The 23423-nt window shown below is 33.4% G+C and overlaps 1 pseudogene; it reads left to right on the top strand.

The window, feature by feature from the left end:
• Positions 1–1476: 1476 nt before the first annotated feature.
• On the top strand, positions 1477–22911 carry LOC131029518 (indole-3-acetic acid-amido synthetase GH3.5-like; annotated as a pseudogene).
• The last annotated feature ends 512 nt before the right edge of the window (positions 22912–23423 follow it).

Here is a 23423-nt window from a genome sequence, read left to right on the forward strand (position 1 = left end):
CAACTAGTGTTGTGGCTCTTGGCCTTGTTAATTCTTTCAACTATGTCCTATATACTATTGCCTTCGAGCCTATTGAGGAGGTTCAGATGTTTGTGTATGGAGGGGTAGTTGTGATTTCTAGCTTGGCTACCAATGGACTTATGGAGATGGTCCTTTCTTTTGGTGGTTCATGTGGGATGAACAATGACCGCTACCTTGTTGGAGTGGGGCCTATTGAGGGGGTCTCGATGCTTCAACTTGACAGGGTTGTTGTGGCTATTGTTACTCCTGCTATTGGTCCTATGGAGGTGGGCCAGATGCATGTTGTTTTTCTCTGGATTGAAGGTTTAGGAATGCCTCTCAAAACCCTTGGTAAAAGGTTTCAAGGTGCCTTTCAAAACCCATTGGCTGTCTTTTGTTTCCTTCACTGTTTGACCAATGCAAGGGTTATCATTTGGTTCTTGGTTTGGGGTGCTTTCCTAAACCCATTTGATCTAAGAATGTAAGATGCTCTGGTCAAAAGCTTTACTCTCAAAAAAGGAGTGTACTTTATTTTGGTGTCGAGTGATCTCACAACTTGTGAAGTCTTCCTAATTTTGTAGGGTATGAGCCCTCTCCCACTTTTTTACTTTTTGGATTGATAACAGGTCGTCTTTATCTAATCAGAACTACAATGCAAACCATCCATTGAAAAGAGCCAATACGTCAACCACAACGTGTGGGCGATTCGTAGTGGAGGCAGAACTACAATGCAAACCATCCATTGAAAAGAGCCAATACGTCAACCACAACGTGTGGGCGATTCGTAGTGGAGGCTGCACTGATTATAAAGACCACAAGTTTCTGGTAAAGCTTTTCCAACGTGAACGCTCATAGTTGCATGTTGGGAAAATGCAGTCATATGCAGCTTTCAAACTTGAGAGAGAGAGAAAATGACGTGCACCAGTGCCAATTGAAAATGAGGAATTCATATACACTTCACCAAGAAAAGATTCGTGTTGTTCCGCATCTCGTAGGAAGGTAGGTACATACTCCACACCCGTTCTATTTTTAAAATACCTGGCACTGTGAGCTGATGAATCAGTAGAAACTAACCAAAGATTTTATATTTGAATTTATGGTCGACGCCTACAAAAAAGTATGTCTGATTCGATGGAAGAGTGTTGAATAGGTATTAAGTGAAAACAAAAGACCGCGTGAAACATTGAATCTCCAAATGCAGTGAAGTGTCAGGATGCGACAAGATTTCCTAAACCTAATTAGATATATTAAAAATCAAATTCTTTATGCAGGTGTAGGTGATGACTTGATCTGCAAGGAACCGACTATTCAAGCTGGACGATTCATCTCAGAATATATAATTCTATTCCCTGAAGGTAGTGCCTTCATTAGATGTGATTAATTATTGTTAACATAGTATAAATACGTTAGAATCACAAGTCCTATACCAACTCAGAACCTGTCCCTCTCTCTTATTACGAATCAGATTAGACAAAAATGTCGGAAGAAGCTCGAGTGGTTCGTGTTAGGGAGCAATATCAGAAAGCCTTGGAATTTATTGAGAATGTGACTATCAAGGTGGAGGAAGTGCAGAGGGAAGTCCTCTCTACTATTCTCACCACCAATGCTAACACAGAATACCTGCAGAAGTACGGCCTCAACGGAAGCAGTGATAGAGAGGCTTTTAAGAAGGGCCTGCCCATTATCACGTACAAGGATATCAAACCTTACATTCAACGCATTGTCAACGGAGACACTTCTCCCATCCTTTCTGTTCTTCCTGTCACGGAACTTCTACGGAGGTACAGTGTGGGATTACTATGGTATGGTATGGTATGGCGTCTTCTCTTTATTCACACATCTCTTTTTTCTCTAAAAAAGATGTGAAATTTGTTCAGTTCAGGGACCTCTGGGGGACACCAAAAGCTGTTGCCAACTAACGCGGATGATGGAGAAAGAAGAAATTTCTTCTTCGGTCTTCTTACGGCAGTGAGGAATCAGTAAGTTTTAAGATTCTCCGACAATTTCAGACTAGTTGGTATGAGTTTTCTTTAGTTCAAGAAGTATTATAACTAGTAATTGGTGTGCAATGGGTATGCAGAAAAGACATGGAAGGTTATTTAGGAAATTTTTTTGGTCTATTAGTTTCAAATATTTGTGTAATTCATGAGATCAACTGGTAGGCCTTTTAGAAAATGATGTTTTTCATCCAACAAAGATCTCAATGGAAAAGTGAGCATCATAGGGAATAAGGTTGGTACTTTCTCTTGAGTAACTTTGGTAGAATGGATAATCTTCAATCTTTGGCTTTGAGCCAAAGATGTTTTAATCTAAAACCTCTGATTCCTTTTCAGATACTAAAACAATCTTGTCAACGACATAAAATCTTCAGAAAAAAAGATAAAGCGAGATTTTTATACTTAATTTTATCAAAGGAATTCACATGGAATAAAATCACTAGTTTCTTGACTTATAATGATTGGCATTTCAACTGACTACAAGATGTGTTGTTGTAGATAGATCTTATATTTGTGTAGTCTTACACCCATTTTTGAATTTTTCATTCCCAACCATTAGAAATGCATATGAAGATGAATAAAGGATCTAATTTTGGGACAACCTTAAGCCACACACACTAAGCAACATATTAAGTCTAGAAAATGTTAGTCAACTCTGAATGTTTAACACTTTTAAGCATAGAAGTGTATTTTTATTGTGACCACACAACTTAAGCAACATAGTAAGCCTAGAAAATGTTAGTCAACTCTGAGTGTTTAACACTTCTAATCCTAAAAGTGTAAGCTTAGTGTGTGTAATTTATGTCATTCCCTAATTTTATGGTATGCTGAATGATGGATGAAAGAGGTGTTATACTAACATCGAACTGCAACTTTTTATTTTTCCAAATACTTTGTATTGTCTTGACACTGAGAAGGGATGAGTATTTTAGATGTCATGATGACTAAAGGAGATTTGAATTCTCTGTTTTTATAGTCCATCGGCCTGACCATCCTTCAAGAATTCCACGGGAAATTAAAAAGTTAGAAGTGTCATCCCATCAAAAAACGATAAACAAATTCTTCATGAGCGCTTTAAATTGTTAATCAAAACCAAATGTTTCCTATAAACACACCGAACACTGTTGTGAATGGAGCATTCAAATATATTGTAATTGACCTTTTCGAACTTAACAACGACATTTTCCCCAACCTCATTATTCAAACTCAATATTGCCACAAGGGGCAGCTATTGTTGGATCATCTGCTATCTATGCCAGTGAAGACAAAGAAATTAGAGAGAAACTAAAATCTATCTTTAAAACTTTTGTAGATGAAACAACATGACAGATTTGCTTGTGTAATGAATTGAAGGTGTACATTTGGAGCTAGTATCGTAGTGATGGGGTTTTCTTTTATGGGAGAGAAATGGTAGAGCAAGCAAACCCAGTTGACAAGCTCGAGATAGCTATAAGGAGCATAGATGCCAGATCCATAGCTATCACGAACATCTTGTTCTTCATCTCTACCATGAATAGGATATCCCTATATACGACAATACTGATCTAGTGCTGGGGATGATTATGCCAATGAATCACTCCCATATTCACCATTTTCTACCAAGCTTGATCTCTTTCCCCATTTCAGAAGAAATTACTAATTAACAGTACAAATTATGAGAAATGTGCAAAATGATATTAAATACAACTTGCTGTAAAATACAAATTGCATTGCAATTCAATGAACGTTACGCCAGGCATTGTACTAGCAATGATCTGACGGTTAATTTAATTTGAGGGACTGTTAGTGCGTAGCTTCCAGGTAGATGTTAGTACGTAGCTTCTTTTATAAGTTTTAGACTGGCAGTAAAAAGAACCGTATTCAAAAGTAAATTTCGGCGAGAAGAACGGATGGAGGCGATTGATACAGTGGTTTTGCAGGAGATGAAATGCATTTTGCACTAAAATAAGGTTGTCTATTTCATATAAGGGAACGCCTTCGGTCTAATAAGATTTAATTTTGTACATTTTTAATCATGTTTAAGGTTATATTTAGTAATCTATATTTTCTTCTTTTGGATAATGGATGATTTGGAATGAAACATATTCAATAGAAATTATTTCCTGTGTATGTTTTTTTTAATGATATTTTCGATCACCTTCAGTAATCCATCATAAGAAAGAAGAAAGTGAAGTTTAAAAATGCAATACAAAACAGCAAGGGGAAAAGACAGGATAACAAAGAACAATACTTCATAATATTATATAAAAGGGAAAAAAGTAGAAGAAAAAACTAAAATATTAGTAATTATTATAAATAATAAGAAAAAATATCTCTATTAATTAAAATGGTCATGTTCTTATATCCTTTTCTTATGGGTAAGTTTAAATAGGGCACTCTGAATTGTTTAGGTAGCTTATTTGGAATCACACTAATTTCTCCAGCATGATTCATCTGTTAGTATGAATTTAGATGAACCACCTAAATAAGTCAGAGTTTAAAGTGTATTGTTATAGCCAAAATCTTTCCCTCTAGTTCTTCTTAAGACTATGTTTGCATTCTCAACCTTCACAGTCCCCTCACAGTCCCCTTTTTGAAGATGAATCACTGGGTGTGAAATATCCAAACCTTTCTCACTACTTCTTTTTAAGACTATGTTTTCATTCTTAACCTTCACTGTCCTCATCTTGATGATGAATCATTGAATAAACTCCATAAAAAAACATACACAACAAATCTGAAAACAATCTCTATTTAAAGTAAACTTTGAAAAACTTATAAGAAATATAAAAATAGTCTTTAATTTTGAAGAAGAAGAGGGAGGTACAAGGCTAAATCTGCCTGTAAAACAACACAATTGATATTGAAATACTGATATGCAGATATGTGGAAGAAGTGGGCGATTGGAAAGCAATGCATTTTTTGTTTGTGAGAGATGAAAAGAAAACGGTAGGGGGATTGATGCACCGTTCAGCTACGACAAGCTTATACATAAGCAAGGGGTTCAGAGATGCTTTCCACTGCAACGCCTATACCAGCCCTATCGAAGCCATTCTATGCACGGACTATTACGAGAGTATGTATTCTCAGCTACTGTGTGGCCTCCTGCAGAGACAACATGTCATAAGAATGGGCACAACCTTTGCTTACGGGTTTCTCATGGCCATACGCTTCTTGGAACAGCATTGGGCACAATTGTGCAATGACATTGAAAGTGGAATCCTCAGCAAAGACATAAGAGACCCCTCTGTTACAGAGGCCGTTACCAAGACTCTCCAGCCACACCCAAATTTGGCCCAGTTAATTAGAAATGAGTGCTCCAGTGGAAGGTGGGAAGGCATCTTGAATCGCCTGTGGCCCAACGCCAAGTATGTGGATGTTGTTGTGAGTGGTACAATGGCTCAATACATTCCCATTCTCAATTATTACACTGGGGGACTTCCTTTGGTTTCTGACATCTACGCTTCCTCAGAATGCTTTATTGGGATCAATTTGGAACCACTGTGCAATCCTAAGGATGTGTCTTACACACTTGTCCCCAACATGGGCTATTTTGAGTTTCTTCCATTAAGAGAAGGAGAATCTAAGGAGCAAGACAGCAGCAAGAGTTGGTGAATCTCGTTGATGTTGAAGTTGGCCGAATGTATGAACTTGTGGTCACTACATATTGAGGTAGAAATGTTTTCTTTTGTAAATATTGTTTTAAGAAAATTTGGAAAACTTGTCTTTGGTATCTTTCAAACATTTTTAATTATTCTCATTCACATATAGGTGCAAATAAAAAAAATTATTTAATATTATTTTTATTATAAGATTAGTACTTATAATAATAGATTATAAATAATATTATTAGTTGTGAGAGGTTAAAAGTTTTTTACATAAAATCTATTTTTCAAGAATAAGAATGAGAATGAATATACAATAAAAAATATAATTATAAGATAATATAAAAATAAAATAACAATAATTTGATATTTAAAGTTTTTTTCCTTTTGTAAAGAATGTAAAGAAAATATGAAAATATAATAATAAGAATATATTTAAACATAATAATATAATCATATCTTAATAATAATTTAATATTAATTACAATATTATAACATAATAATAATTTTATATTGATTAAAATGTTATAATATAGTAAATTTTCAAGTGAAATAATGAACAAATATGATATCTTTCCATGTAATTTACCTATATTTCTCTAAAGATCGATATGCTAGTTAAATGTAGTTAGTTTTAGATATTATTTTTCTTTGTAGTTAATACTTTTTTGGTATTCTTATAATTATTGATACATAATCTTAGTTCAACTGATTTATGTGTCAAATTTTGATAATTAATGTAATTCGTATATATAATTTAATTCTACTAGAGACAAATCTAACCCATCAAGATGATGTTCATAGGTGTGAGGTGTTGCAATTGTCTTGGCCCTCTCTTCATGCTATCGAAGAGTGTCAATGTCCCCGATCACATGAGAGAAAAAAAATAAGAAAAAGAAAAAACTTTCTAGTTGCAGTTGTGTTACTTCTAAATACACAAATTGACTTGACTTTACAATGACTTCACTTTACAATGATCTTATAGTCAAGTCAATTGTACAAATCTTTGTAGTTTAATGTTACATTTATATATAAAAAATAATTTACACTCATCTATATGTATTAGATAAAATTCATTTAAAAACATTTAAGAATCTTTCAATTATAAATATTTTTAAAAATTCACATTTATGCAAATTAATACATGTACACATAGACATACACACTAATCTTAAATATCTTTAATTATTTTATACGAACACATATGAACTCCCCTCAATTTACTTTTATAATTAGTAATTTCTTGTTTTGTAAAATATAAGTTTATTTTAGATATAGAATATAAATATTTATATTTAATCATTTTTTATTTGTCCATTTTTTAAAATTAACTACGTTTATTTTCATGTTAATAATTTTAGCATATTTTGTTCAATTCAACTTCAAATATATTGTATTATTAGTTAATTTATATATCAATACAAATTATCATTCTAAGAAAAATAATGTAAGATCTTTTAATTTTATATTTATTCAATTATTTTAATACTTTTATTTTTATTAAATAATTTTTTATTTTTTAATGATAAAAATTTATTAATTTTACAATATTTTAATATGCAGGATTGTATCGTTATAGAATGGAAGATATATTATTGGTCATTGGATTTCATAACAAAGCTCCTGAATTCAAATTTGTGTGCAAGAAGAATGTTCTATTATCAATTGACTTTGATGACACTAGTGAAGAAGAGATTCAAAGTGGGGTAGACAATTGCTTACATAATTTAGAGACCATTGCTGCAAAACTTCTTGATTATACAAGCTATGGAGACATCTCTACAACACCAAGTCATTATGTTTTATTTTGGGAGCTTAAATTTAGCTCAAAAACAATGGTTGAACATCACAAATCAATTCTTGAAGATTGTTGTCTAATTATAGAAGAATCTTTGAATAATTGCTACAAGAAATGTAGGGTAATGAATAAATCCATTAGACCTCTTGAAATAAGAGTAGTACAAGAAGGAGCATTCAATAAACTAATGAATTATGCTCTTGATAAAGGAACATCTATCAACCAATACAAAACACCTAGGAGTATTAAATCCATTCCAATGCTTGAGATTTTAAACTCAAGGGTAACTCATTCTTATTTTAGTATGAAGTACCCAAGATTAGTTTATTAGTAATGAGAAATAGGCTAGCACTCAATCATAAATGTTGTGTGTTCAAGATATTTTGTTGTAATATTCAAATGAAATAGCCCATTTTATTAATGGACAATTATTATTAAGACTTTATAAATTAAGTCATTCTCTTCAATGAGATTTTATGTTGTGTGTTCAAGATATTTTGTTATAATGTCCAAATGAAATAGCCCATTTTATTAATGGACAATTATTATTAAGACTTTGTAAATTAAGCCATTCTCTTTGGTAAGATTTTGTTTGAATTGTGATTGTGCATATTTAATAATAGAATAGCTATAATTTATGTGACTGTAATTATACGATTGGATTTACAATTATTAAATTTTAAAAAATAAAATTAAAAATTTGAATTTTTTTTTAATTTATTTAATCTTAAGAAAAGTTTGCATTTATTAATGATGGAGAATTAAAAATAGTTTGTTAATATTCACTATAATATAAATATTGTATCATTTCATGATTGAATATTTTAAAATAGAAAATCTATTGATGATTTTTGGGTTGGTTAAAAATGAGTATTTTTTTAATGTATTATGATTCTTGAAAGGAAAGATAATAAAAAATTCATTTTTATTTATTTTAAATAAGATGTGTAAAACAATATACAAATATGATTTGTTTTTAATTTATTAGTTTTTTTTAATTGATATGTTTTTAATGATGAAAAAATTAAAAGAAAAAAGATTTGGACAATTATTAATTTTATGATAATATTCAAATTGTATTGATTTTTTAAATTTGAAAAAAAAGCTCTTTTACATATGAAAATTATTTCAAATATGATTTTTGGATTGATGAAAAATGATAATTTTGATGTATTATGATGCTCGAGAGGAAGATTAAAAATAGTTAAAATAATACTTTAAAGATGTATTAAAAAACATAATATTATGAATTTTTTAATTGAAATATCATTGAAGGTTTAAAGGTTCTATAAATCAAATAATACAAATCTCTACTAATTCGAATCATATTTATATTAACTAGACAAGGATAAATTAAATCAAGGAGTATGTGTTTATTTGAAACATTGAACATGCAAATGATTTTAAAGTCAAAATCCAAAAAGCCAAAAAAAAATATAAAAGAAAGTTGGAAAATAGTGATTTTGATGTTCAAATCTGATCTTTCTAATGTAATGTAAATATGTCAATTTTATTGAATTTAAGTAATTGTTTTTCTAAAAGGATATCATTATGTAATTTAAGCATTAAATATTTTCATGTATAATTTATATAAAATATTGAATGTGTTAAGCATTCAATCTCATAGAGTATGATTTAAATAGAATGTTTTTTTTTATCATGTATATTTCACACATTCTATGCATGGACCATTACAAGAGTATGCACTCTCAATTGTCCATTACAAGAGTATGTACTCTCAACTGCTATGTGGCCTCTTGCAGAGACAACATGTCACAAGAATGGGCACCTTCTTCACTTTCAAGTTCCTCTTGGTCATAAGCTTCTTTGAACACCATTGCACACAATTGTGATTTGACATTGAAAGTGGAACCCTCACCAAAGATGTAAGAGACCCTTATGTGTTTTATTAAATTAAGTGAGGAAGGGCCTCAACCCATTAGAAATATAGTACAAACCATACATTATAACTAGAAAAAACCTAGTCACAGAGACAACAAAATAGGGCAACCAGCCAAACGGCAAAGATGGAGTCACACAAAATATAACCTACTTGAAACATAGCTTTGAGATTTCTTAACAAGCAACCTAGCTTGAAACAATGGACTTGCCTAAAAGGTAACCAAATAAAGGATTGGACAAACAACAGAGTTACCCAAGTGGTAAGCAAAGTTAGGACTAAACAAGACTAGAAGCAGACTTAGCCAAATTTATATCTTTCTTCCTTCTTTGTACAACTATCCACCCAAATTTGTCATCAACTCTTAAAGACCTTGTAGAATGAGAAAGATAAACCACTTTAACAATTCCAACAGGTGGATCAATAAACACACATTGAGGAAGAACAATAGAAATTGAAACAACAACTTTGTTAGAAGAAACAATGTTATTCTGACAAAAACAATTATTAGAAATAGAAAAAGAATCTTCAGAGCCATTATGAATTTTAGATACAACATTTTTTCATTTGGAAATGATTTATTTTGAGAAAAAATTATTGGAGAAACAACAAAGAAATCTTTAATACCAACTTGGTCTAAAGAAACATGATTTGACTCAGAGGAAGATGAAATAGGAGAGGAGGTCTTTGAAGCCTCTGAGTCACTTCAATCATCATGTAATATCATCAAGTGCTCAAACAAGATATTTTTTCCACTAGGCAGAAGAGGACTTGTGAGGGCCATAAGGGCAGCTAGAGGCCAAATATCTCATACCAAAGCACCGTCTACAACAAAAAGGGATGTCTTCATAATCAACAAGCTATGTACAAGATTATAGAGACCCTTGTGTTATAAATATCATTACAAATATTTCTCTAGGTAGACCCTAATTTGGTCAAATTATGTTAGTCATACATGTGCATGTTTTGGTTTGAAAATTGTGATTTTCATGTCCTATACAAAGTTATCTTTCACCAATTGACTGTTGGGATCAATCACAATTAGATTTTGAATCCTAAATTTTATATTACCAAACTTTCATAATAATATATGTGCAAGTGCTTCAAATTTATATTCCAAGTATGACAAATTTTGATTTTTAAGGAAAAATAATTTCCACTTTTGGGCTAAAAGGTAGACCCACCATCTTGCACTTACCCAATACTGACTACAAAAAGTGAAATTTTAATACATATAATTAAAGTTAGTGCATTGGTTAGTTATGAAAACATAATTCCAACCAATAAGGAAACATGAAAAATTGGTAGTGTAATTTAGTGTGAGTTAAGTGGTCGGTGCCAAGAAGAACTTGTATTTTATGTTGTGGAAGGTTCCAATGGTTGGATTTGAGGGACTTAACATTTTTTTTACAATAACTAGATATATAGGTTAGGGGCATTATTTAAAAAAATGTGAGAAGCCAATTTCGATAGTTTGAAACATATTATGAAAAAACTAAGGAGTTAAAATTAGAAATAGAGCATATAACCTATGGTGTGACAAGGTAATCCAATAGCTGACACCATTAATAGAAACTACAAATAAAATGTTTGCAAGAAATTTGGGCAAGGCAACAAATTTTCCAACACCTTATAACAAAAAATGTTTAGTTAGTTTGTAGTCTAGTCCATACTAAAATATACCATATATGTATCTAAAATGTGATTTTCTAATTTCCAATATGAAATTTTAAGTTCTTATGTAAACCTTGAAAGTTAATTATTATTTTTCTTGGTGTAGGATAGGTAAATGAAACTCTCAATCAATTAATGATTAAAAAAAATCATCCAACCAAGGTAGTGGATCATAATGAAAAATTTGTAATCCTATCTTCATGGGTGTTGACATGGGATAGTAATCTTTCATATTGAAATTCTTGAACATGGCATATTTAATTAGAGATATAAAAATTTGGTCTAAGATATAAAAATTTGGCATTTTTTGTGACACTTGAAGTCTAAAACAATGCTCTACTATCCTAATGTCTATGATGTTGAATGATCATATCAGATTCATATTAAGAAGCTTGCTCAAGAGGTTGTTGAGCTCTTAAAGAACCTTAAGTAATCTCTTTCTTGTGTTTTTTCTCTTGTTTTGGCATGGTGCCTTCTTGTTGTCTAGACTCTTTCCTCTAGCTTTTGTTTAAAGTTGTTGTGTTTGTGTTGTTTTGCTGATGGCAGCTTTTTGTATATAGGGTTTCAGGTCCCTTCAAAGCCTGATTGACCCTTTAATAAAAAACTCACTTTGATGATGAAATTATTAATAGATACAATTAAAATTACTTTATATTTGTACCTACTCGTTGAAATAGAGATTGAGAACTTATTAATTAAAATTGTAGAGATATTAAATGAGTTTCTAAAATATATTAACACATTATATAGGTGTGGTATACTCTTGAATTTGTCAAATCTTGAAAAGAATAGAGAGAGGGGAGGGTAAATTTAAAAATATTGATAATATTGCTCATTGGAGAATTTCTAGATTGACAATAGAAGACCATGCGACTAAAGAAAAAGAAAGAAAAAGGAAATAGGTAAGAGAGCCTTCTCCCAAGGATAAAGATGTCTTGTCTAGGTATGAACTTGACAATTTTCTCTTTAAAGAACCAAGTTACTTAGCTTAAAAATCATGTCACAAAGCTTAAGGAGTGATTGGAGAAAACTAATTAGGAAATATTTAGCAAACTTGAACAAGGTCTAAACAATATCACTACCATTACTCATGGTGTTATGAGAAAACTTGTTATGGGAGTTGTTCCAAGAAGATCAAAGATTAATAAAAAAGTCAATAAATATGATAGGGAGATTGCAAAATAAAGGGATGAGGAATGTACAAACAAAGAAAGGAAAAACAAAGAGGCTTGGGAGGAATCCCTAGATTTTATCACAACCAATTGGAAACTCATCAAATCATTATCTCCTTGGTGTTGTTGCTCTTCTTACTACTCTATTTTAGTTCTATTGATAGTTTTGGATTGTATACTACTTGAATTTTATAAACAATTCTCTTGTATGATTTTCTCCTTAGTTTTTCTATTCCTCTTATTTCTCTAATTTAGTTTTACTAATAGGTTTGGCCTACATGCCAAATGGATTTTATAAAATGTTTCTTGTTGTTATAATATTTTGGGTTAGTCTATTTTGTTTAAGCTTTGATTTATGGATGGTAGTAAGGCCTACTCAACTCATTGTTTTATGAATATGGGTTTTTTTTGTACAACTTGCGAGTAGGGTCGTAACCTACTTAATCAGAAACTTGATAACCCCCCAAAATATAAAATATTCTTATTATTCTTTATCTTGTTGATAGGTGGGTATGTAATCATTCTCATTCTATTTTTACAAGAGAAATCATTGTAAGCTGAGTAGTGGAAAAAGATAATATTTAATATTTGCATTTCTAGTGGTTGCTTGCCTATATATAACTGCATATTAAAATTATCAAGATTGTACAAATTTGTCTATATACATGTGTTGGTTAACAAATTTTCCTTTTTAAAATTACAAATAAATTGACTCTCTTCTACCTAAATACAAATAAAAATGATTAACAATCGGATAAACTATTGATTAGTGTCACTCTAAATTTTGGAAAGGTATTGCTCCCTTCATATGATCACAATTTTGGAGTTTTAAATATATAAACATCTCAAATATACTTTTAACTAGAAAGTAGTAAAGGTAATAACATTTTCATATCAACATAGAAAAAACATGAATGACAGAGAAATGAAAACTCAAATATGTATAAACACGAGCATCAACTCAAAGATCAATGACCAGTGTATGGAAAGAACAATAGATAGACTAAAAACACCAACTGGTTTTGTGAGAAAATGAATAAAGTTCATGTTATTCTTAACATTCAAGAGAACATCACATTTAGATTTTTTCAAACTCAAAGATTTACCATAAACATAAACAAAATCCCTCCAATGCTCACGGACAGAAAATCTTAAAAAATCAGCAAAAAAAACTTGATTGATCTTCAAAATTTGATTGAGTAACAAACATGTCATAGCATAAGGGGGACCAAAATTGTCATCTCTTCCACCAATGTATAGGAAACCTATTTAAATTAAGAGGTACAGCCTCGTTGATTAGGGGATTAGTGAAAAGAGCACATATTTGTACTTTACTTATTTCTTTATTTTTTACTTCATCATAGTGTAGCGTCCTAAAATTGCGACACTTGCAATTTCGACTGCATTTCGGTCTTCACGATGGCGACGCAACACGCAACCTGAATGGAGACCCCAAAACTCGCTCACGACACTGAAAACTGCATTTTTCAAGCACCCTGGCCTGAACCTCCTTGCACCCTGATGTCCCGGGAGGTGGAACTAGAGCGCCTAGCGCCGTGGTCCCTGGGTCCTATTTTGGGCCCGGTTTCCTAAGTGATATCGGGTCTTTTTTATTGCAATTTGGAAATATACTTCCTTGGTCGGCCTAAGGTCGGGAAAATCAGTCTATCAGCCCTAAATGACAAATATATAAACTACATTTTCCTCTTTCATTCGATATGATGGAAAAGGCGTGGAAACTATACTCAAGCATTCAAGCATTCAAGCAATTGATCATTCCAAGTCTCCATTCAAGGCTAAGTGTTGCATTCAAGACAAGGATTCAACCATTGAAGAGGAGATCACATACTACATGCTACAACATACAACATACAACATCTAAACCTTCGCACATAAGGATACAAACATCCTTAGAACAAGGTATTAGTACTTGTTTTACAGTCATTTACATTTACAGCTCTTGCTCATTTCTTGGTTAATTCCAAAACCGGGGTTTGACCTAAAGGCAAACCCCTAATCCCTAACCCCCCAATCGTCTTTGCTTTTCTGTGTGTAGGTTGCAGGTACGCGGCTGAAATTGAAGATCTGGAATCCTTGTGCAGAGACGAACAGATCCCCCTTCGTTTCGCGGATTTTTTGGAGGACCGTGGCGCCAAGCGCCATCGTCCCGACAACTTTTGCTCAAATTTGCAGGACAGCGCCATATCAACATTTTACTGCTAATTCCAGGTCCGCAGCTTCATCCTATAACCCGAACTCAGTTTATAAGCGAATCTTTATGACTTTCTATGCATCCTTAGCTTAATTTCCTTAATCAACATTCTTTACAAAAGAGGGTAGCCTTGCTTTCCTAACCCTTGAAATTCATTTAGCATCCAATCTTGCATTGCGTGGGATTGGATCTTATGAGTTTCAACCCCTCTTTTGAATGTAAAGTCTCTCCCCTAAGTGAAAACCCATCGAATCCTAGCGAACCTCCCTTCTCTCTCCTCGGAGTTAGAAGAGGGGAGACCAACTAGGGTTCGACCGCGATTTTCCGCTTTACATTTTGGTGAACCCGACGTTAACATCCTTTCTGATTTTTCATGCTTAGATCTGAAAAAAAATTGATTACATTTCCATGTTTGATCTTTTGCAAAGTTTTAGAGGTGATTGCATTAAAACCCTAAAATTTCTTTTTAGTAATTAAACTTGCGAAATGTCTAAATGTTAATGCTTGTTTCAGATCTGTCCTTCTATTACAAATTATCAATTCATATTTGTGCTTTAATTCTGAAAATTAAGTGGTTAAAAGTCAAAACCCTAATTTTTGAAACCCTCTTGATTCAACCTTTGTCCGACAATTTGACCGATCAAAACATCTCCAAATCAGCTGTAACTTGGGATTCCGCAATAAAATCACAATATCTTTCATCCCTGAAAATTTGGAAAAAAGTTGCGATGACCGTGTTGCACTCCGAGCACCATCGTCCCCGACATTTTTTCCAAAATTTCGGGAACGAGATCTTGCTGTATTTTCCTGCTAAAATCCAGAATTTTGGCTGATTTTGTCAATTATAACACTTTCAAAATTACAGTCAAAGTTGGTCTTGTGATTGCTTGGTCTAAGGCTCCTAATCATTCAAAAATTATCGAAACTGAAATTTTGTGTCAAAATTGTGTTCTTACTGTCTTAGATCTGAAAATTGTATTTGCATTCATTCGAAATTTCAGTGCTTTATTCAAATATTTGCATTTTGTGACTTTTGAAATTAAGTGCTTAATTACAACAACTTTGATTTCCGCTTTCAAAATTGAATTTTGCGTGAAATTGAATCAATTTTTAAATTTCAAAATTTGCATTGCTCTTGACATTCCCTCTAAAATCATAAAATTCAAAATTTCAGTCTCCCTCTCTTTTTCAAAATTCAAATTTTGCATTTTTCGACAATCTTGATAGGGTTCAATTTTGAATTTGCAACTTTAATTTGGCCTATCTACAGATCGTAAAATCCCTCAATTTTTTCAGATTAGCTCTAAAATCATCATACCTTTCATCCCTGCAAATTTCGAAAAAAGTTGCAAGGACCATGTTGCACTCCGAGCGCCACGGTCCCGAACATTTTTTCCGAAATTTCGGGAGACTGTTGTGATTGCATTTAACAGCTTAAATCTGGAAGATTGGCTGGTTTTACTGAAAATTGCTACCTCTAAAATCAAAATCTTCTCTCTCTCTCTAGTGCATGAGTTTTACAACAATAAGCCCTACTTACACTATTCCCGTTAGACGAAACCGTAGAATTAAGTCTTTCCGAGGTTTAACTACTGAGGAGATGGAACCTAATTTGAGTAGTCTTTTTAACGAGGACATGGGTAATTCCTCTAATCCTCCTAATGATGAAGAAGCTCCCCATGAAGTTTCTGTTGAACAACTTTCCAAATTGGATAACCAATTTGACGATTTTCACCAATGGATGTCTCATGAGTATCCCGATAGTCAAGCTCTTCCTTTAATTGAGGGTCTAAAACGTATGCTTCAAAGTGATAAGAATGGAATTGATATTTTGCGTGGTATTTCACACATTGTGAATTCGAACGTGATGCCTATGAAGAGTTGTGCTGAATCTTTAGGTTATACACAACCTCCTACACAAGTCAATCATTCTATTCCTTTGACCACTTCTATTGCTAGTTTACCTACCTTTACATCAAACATCATGGCTACCTCTATACAAGACATTCCTCCTGTGATTACCAGTCATGGGGGCAATCCTCCTTCTTCAATTAACCCTATTCCTTCATTTAATCCGACTTCTTCATTCATTCCTTCAATAAGTGTTCCTATTACATCTTCACAAATGAACATGACACAAGGGGGCAATTCATTTAACCATTCCATTCCTCCTTGTAGTGTTCCTCCTATCCAATCATCCCCTATGGTTGACTATCATAGGGTCCCACCACCTTACTCTTTACCATCTTTCAATAACATCACACCTCCATCTCAATCTAACACACCTAATATGAACTCTTCGACTGAAGCGACCATTAATAATCTAGCACAAACTGTCTCTTCTTTACAGCAACAAATTGCCTCTATGAATCAATCTAAGTTTAGTGTGCCCACATTTGATGTTGCGAGCCCACTTTCTCTTGACATTGTTCGAGCTATTCCTCCTAAGCATGTTGAAATCCCGCATTTGGAACTTTATAATGGTAAAGGAGATCCTCTAACACATGTTAAGACTTTTCAAACAATATGTACTGATTTTGCTTATGACCAAAGGTTGCTTGCAAAACTATTTACTAGAACATTAAGAGACAAAGCCCTACAATGGTATTGCTCGTTGCCTTCTTATTCTATCACTTCTTTCGAACAACTTGCAAATGTTTTCATTCAACAATTTCAAAATAATATAAGTCCTAAAGTTACTTTGATTGATTTAATGCATTGTAAACAAGGTGTTAAAGAAAAAGTGACTGATTTCATTGGTAGATATAAGCATTTGTATGCTCAAATTTCTTTTCCAGTGCCTGATAATGATATTCAAAGAATCTTTATTTCTAATTTGCAAAAAGATATTCGAGACAAACTTCTGTTTTCTGAGTTTACTTCTTTCCAACAGTTGTGCGCCACTCTTCACAATTATCAACTGACTGTGAGTCAAATGGAACAATCACATCCTATGGCTCCAAGTGATAAGGGTGATAGCAGTCAACAACCATTTGGGAAGTTTAAACCGAACAGAGATTCCATCAAATTCAATGAAAACATCATCAACAACAATGTGAATGCAGCATCAGGTGTGCCTCCTATTTCTAAATTTTTCAAGAAAGAAAGAAAGTATACTCCTTTGAATGAATCATTGCATGATATTATGAATAAGTTATTGGGACAAAATGTGCTTACCCTTCCTCCTATAAGACAAATTGATCCTGCAAAGATTACTTCACCTTATTTTGATCACAAAGCTTTTTGTCACTTTCATCGTCAGCCTGGTCATGATACTGAAAAATGTTTTTCTCTAAAGGGTAAAATTCAAGATTTGATTGATAATAATACTATTTCTGTTTCTGGAGTGAATGATAAAGGCAACACATCTGTAGCTCCTCCTAACCAAAATCTTCAGATTTTTACTAATCCATTACCTTCTCATACTTCTCATACCTCTAATGCAATTGAGGCTAATGATTCCTCTCTTTCATCTGATGGTCTTGTGTCTATGACCCCGAATGTGATTAACTTTGTAGAGCAGCAAGAAAACCCTAAAGAACCTTCCATCACATTTGATTCTAGCGAAACCATTAGGGCACCTGATGGTCCTTTATACATAGTTGCAAAAGTCAAGAATATGCCTTGCCGTGGAGTGCTTATTGATCCTTCGTGCATGGTTAATGTTATTACTGAAGAATTTCTTTTTACTTTGCAATTGAATCAAGTGATCTATGACAAAACAGATGTGATTGTGAAATTATTTGATTCATTTTCTTCTCCTGCAATTGGTTCTATTACATTGCCTATTGAGGTCCATAACAAATCCCTTGATGTGAACTTTGCTATTATTTCTTCTTCCGAACAATTTCGTGTGAAGCTTGGCTATCCTTGGCTATCTTCCATGAAAGCTATTGCTTCTCCTATTCATAAGTGTTTGAAATTTCCCCATAATGGTGAAGTTGTTACTGTCAATCATAGTCTCTTTAAACCAGCTGAAAGAACCTCTAGTGTTCCTATTGATTACTTTTGGCCTAAACAATTCCAATCTCTTCCTCCGCGAAGTGATCATCTTTTCAAATCTTATCAAAAGTGGAAAACAGATATGATCCTATCTCTAAGTGAACCTAGAACACCTAAACTTGACATTCCTATCATTCTTGAGAAGGAAATTCTTCCTTTGAAAGACAAAACTAATGTCTTTCCCCAAGAAGATTCCCAACCCGTCCCTATGGATGCGACTATGTCTACGCCTAATAAATCTTCTAAAAATAGACCTAGACCTCCTCGTCATGATGGACTTGGTCTTCTTCCTAAACCAAAAACTCCTCCTTTATATGGAGCAGTTCCTCCTCCTGCCTTTTATAAAGAGAAGAGACCTTCTTCTTCTCCTATTATCCAGCCTAAGAGACCACAACCTAAACACCCAAGTGATAAGGATGAGAACATTCCTCCTCCTCTATCTTCTACACTTCCTACTAAGACTAGACGTAATCATTCTGCACGGGAACGTCGACGAAAGCATCGTCTTAGGGCTCAAGCAGCTGCTTCTCAAACTTTGCAATCTCCACAAACACCTTCAACAAGCATTATTCCATTTTCCCCTCAACCGGATATTGAGCCTAAATCTCCTAAACATAAGATGCATGATGGTCTTGATCCTGTGTGAGTTAAAGATCCTATTTTTATAAATCTTGATGATGATATAGATGAAAATATTACTCCTCTTGCTTCTGATAGTGAATATGAACTTGTTGATGTTGATAACCATTTATCTAATGAATTTTCTAAAGCACTTATCCTAGCTCCTAGACAAGAACAATGTGGCTTGGAACATGAACATAGCCCTTGTTTGGATCTTGTGATAGCTCCATCTGCTGTGTTGGATGTTCCTCCTCTAGCGTGTTCCCTGCCTTCCCGAAACATTGATCAGCAAGATCGGGGGGTAGATGACATGCTAGATTAGTTACATTAGCATAGCAGACTCTCTCCCCCTCTCTTTTGTTACTTCTTCTATATGTTATTCTCATTCTTCTATTTGTCGTCCTTAGTGTTGTCTACTTGAGGACGATGCAAAGCATTGAGATCTCTCGATCTCTCTCATGTTGACTCAAAAGACACATGTGTTCCCTTCTTCTAGGTGACCTTCCTTGATTGGGGAATGAAGAACAATTATGCATACATACATATGATATATATACATGACTTATCATACAGCATACTGACCCCGAGGAAAGCGAAGTCACCTCGTGCTTTGTGTTTTGTGTCTATTATCCTTGGGTTTATCTCACACTTGGGGGCTAAATCCTTGTGATAACGTGCTCCTTTCTTATTTCTTATGTGTATCACTACGTTAAAACAATCACCCCCGTTGAGGCGTGTGCGATCGCTTTAACGTAGGGGGGCATACACCCTGTCTATCCTTTCAAAGATACTTGAAAATTTCTTGGCAAACTTAGCTTTGTCTTGAAGATTTTTGGTATTTCTTTTGCATGACTCATAGTGAGGGAACCTTACTACTGACAGTCATGGTTCTTCCTCGTGATCTTCCCTTTTACTTTGTCAATCGAAGTTGTAAGATCCTTAGTCCACTGGGGGCTTGGTGTATCTTGCCTCCTTGACGTGGTGAAAGTCTTTCAACGTTGTTTCCTTGTACTTTACCGGAAGTATGAGCATACATACTCCCGCTAAAGTGGGGGCTAAATGTAGCGTCCTAAAATTGCGACACTTGCAATTTCGACTGCATTTCGGTCTTCACGATGGCGATGCAACACGCAACCTGAATGGACACCCCAAAACTCGCTCACGACACTGAAAACTGCATTTTTCAAGCACCCTGGCCTGAACCTCCTTGCACCCTGATGTCCCGGGAGGTGGGACCAGAGTGCCCAGTGCCCTGGTCCCTCAGGACCAGGGCGCCCAGCGCCCTGGTCCTTGGGTCCTATTTTGGGCACGGTTTCCTAAGTGATATCGGGTCTTTTTGATTGCAATTTGGAAATATACTTCCTTGGTCGGCCTAAGGTCGGGAAAATTAGTCTATTAGCCCTAAATGACAAATATATAAACTACATTTTCCTCTTTCATTCGATATGATGGAAAAGGCGTGGAAACTATACTCAAGCATTCAAGCATTCAAGCAATTGATCATTCCAAGTCTCCATTCAAGGCTAAGTGTTGCATTCAAGACAAGGATTCAACCATTGAAGAGGAGATCACATACTACATGCTACAACATACAACATACAACATCTAAACCTTCGCACATAAGGATACAAACATCCTTAGAACAAGGTATTAGTACTTGTTTTACAGTCATTTACATTTACAGCTCTTGCTCATTTCTTGGTTAATTCCAAAACCGGGGTTTGACCTAAAGGCAAACCCCTAATCCCTAACCCCCCAATCATCTTCGCTTTTCTGTGTGTAGGTTGCAGGTTCGCGGCTGAAATTGAAGATCTGGAATCCTTGTGCAGAGACGAACAGATCCCCCTTCGTTTCGCGGATTTTTTGGAGGACCGTGGCGCCGGGCACCATCGTCCCGACAACTTTTGCTCAAATTAGCAGGACAGCACCGTATCGACATTTTACTGCTAATTCCAGGTCCGCAACTTCATCCTATAACCCGAACTCAGTTTATAAGCGAATCTTTATGACTTTCTATGCATCCTTAGCTTAATTTCCTTAATCAACATTCTTTACAAAAGAGGGTAGCCTTGCTTTCCTAACCCTTGAAATTCATTTAGCATCCAATCTTGCATTGCGTGGGATTGGATCTTATGAGTTTCAACCCCTCTTTTGAATGTAAAGTCTCTCCCCTAAGTGAAAACCCATCGAATCCTAGCGAACCTCCCTTCTCTCTCCTTGGAGTTAGAAGAGGGGAGACCAACTAGGGTTCGACCGCGATTTTCCGCTTTACACATAGGTTCACTAGTAGAAATATGGCCAATAAATGACTACGTGACGAAAATTTTTAGTCACGAGACCAAATTTAAGTAATTCTTTACAAGAAAGCTATGAATGACTAAATAAATGACTAATTTGATAGATGATAGAGAAATTCTAAATAAATGACTAGCTAATTGGATCTTCTCTTAAAGAAATTAGGTACTTGTGGAAATGGTATAAAAAATTGATCCTAATATTTTTGTTTGTAAATTATTTATTATATAAATGTTATTTTTATTTATAAACAATAACTTATATTATAACATAAAAAAATAAAAAATAACATATTATAACATATTATTTTACATAAAAATAACTTATATTATAACATAATTATACCTAAACTTGTTTTAATATTATTCTATATTTTTCACTAGTTTTTAAAAATTGTTTTATCTCTTATCTATTATATACATACCTAACCTAATTTATTACATATGAGAACTTAATTTATTAATTATTAATTCTAAAATAGTTAATACTACAATCTAAAGTTTCAAATGATAATCCTAAATTTCTTTATCTTATAACCTATAATAATATGTTTTGTCCCTATTGTTGGATACTTTTGCATTGATCTTTCTTCACTTTTAACCCTATTGGAGATGTCTCTATTATTAGATATCCAATTTAATTCTTAAGTTAAAATTGGGTCATAATTAGTCTTGGTTGTCATCGCTAGGTTGTACCTATAATAAAGAAGTCTCCTCATCTCTATGGGAGGAATACAACTTTGGTTTCAAATTTGTAGATGGAAAAGCCTTTGTTGGTGAATGAGTGTACATGAAGTGCAAAATATTTTCAAACCCTTTCCATCGCTACAAGGTTTTTATTTTAAATTATAAAAACTCTCTCTAAATCTACATCGCTCAATTAAACATTATTTTCCCTTTCAATTTCCTCTCTAGACATATAGACATATTTTTTAAATTAAATATCATTTTTAGTAGGGTCTTTCTCTATCCTAATCCTAATTATAATGCTTTTAGAATTATAATAATTAATAAGAATTAAGATTAGGATTTTAAAAATTAATAATTATAATCTTAATCTTGATTAATAATTATTAAGTAGCATTATAGTTATAATATAATTGATGAAAATATTTATAGTTATTGTATAATTATTTTAAAGTTTAAAATGATAATTAATATGTTATAACTTGAAAATTATATAATTATAAAATTGAAATAATCTATATAACTCCAGTATAAATAATTTAGCTAGGAAAATTGTCACAAAAATAACCTAGAGAGAAATGAAAACAAAATAAACAAAAAATTTAAACCACCAAATGAAAAATAAAATTCATTTCATTGTTTTGGAGGGAATCAATTTTCAAGATGAAAATCTCTTTCCGTGTAGCATGAAAGTCCAGGGGTCTAAAGTTTTATTCCAAGAATGTTTTTAGACATTTGGCGAAATCACATGTAGATTGTAGAGTATGGATTCAAATCACATAATTACCATTAGGGTTTTCATTTGCAAATGACAGGTGTGATATGACAGTTTCTACCATGGATTGGTAGCATTGCTCAAATTTTCTTCTCTGGTAGACTTTATTTCAATCTTGCATTTAAAATATGATGATATGATTGACCTTTGAATTTTTTGCAGGCTGCTAGCAGAGCATGGACAGGTAGTGATTAGGGTTTCATTCTTGGCATTATTAAATTCCAGAGGCTTTGTTTTATCATCCATTTCTTGCCGCATGAAAAGGTATTTTTTTCAGTCTCAATAGAATCCTCATTCACCAAGAGGTTAGGATCTCTGCATGATTTAGTTTGTTGATTTTCCTCGCTATTTGATTTCTCATATATCATAAGCAAATAAACTTCAGTTTTTTGTATAGAGGCAATAAGAGAAGGATAGGGTTTACATTATCTAGATGTGTGCTTTCATTTAGTGGAAGATACATTATCTTCACTAATATATTTGGCCTAAAATTCCAACGGAGGTTTCTGATGAAGAAGGTATATTGTGAACAAATTTGATTTTTTTTTTTGAAAAATTGCCCACATTCTTCGAAATTCCAACGATAATTCAATATATGTTTTCAGCAAAGAAGGAATTGGCAACAACATTTGTGTTTTTTACAAAAAGTGCCCACGTTCGTCGAAATTCCGATGACATCGGGCATTAATTGAAAAAAAAAAAGACCA

This window comes from Cryptomeria japonica, chromosome 5 (genome assembly GCF_030272615.1).
Source record: "Cryptomeria japonica chromosome 5, Sugi_1.0, whole genome shotgun sequence".
In the NCBI taxonomy this organism is placed as follows: domain Eukaryota; kingdom Viridiplantae; phylum Streptophyta; class Pinopsida; order Cupressales; family Cupressaceae; genus Cryptomeria; species Cryptomeria japonica.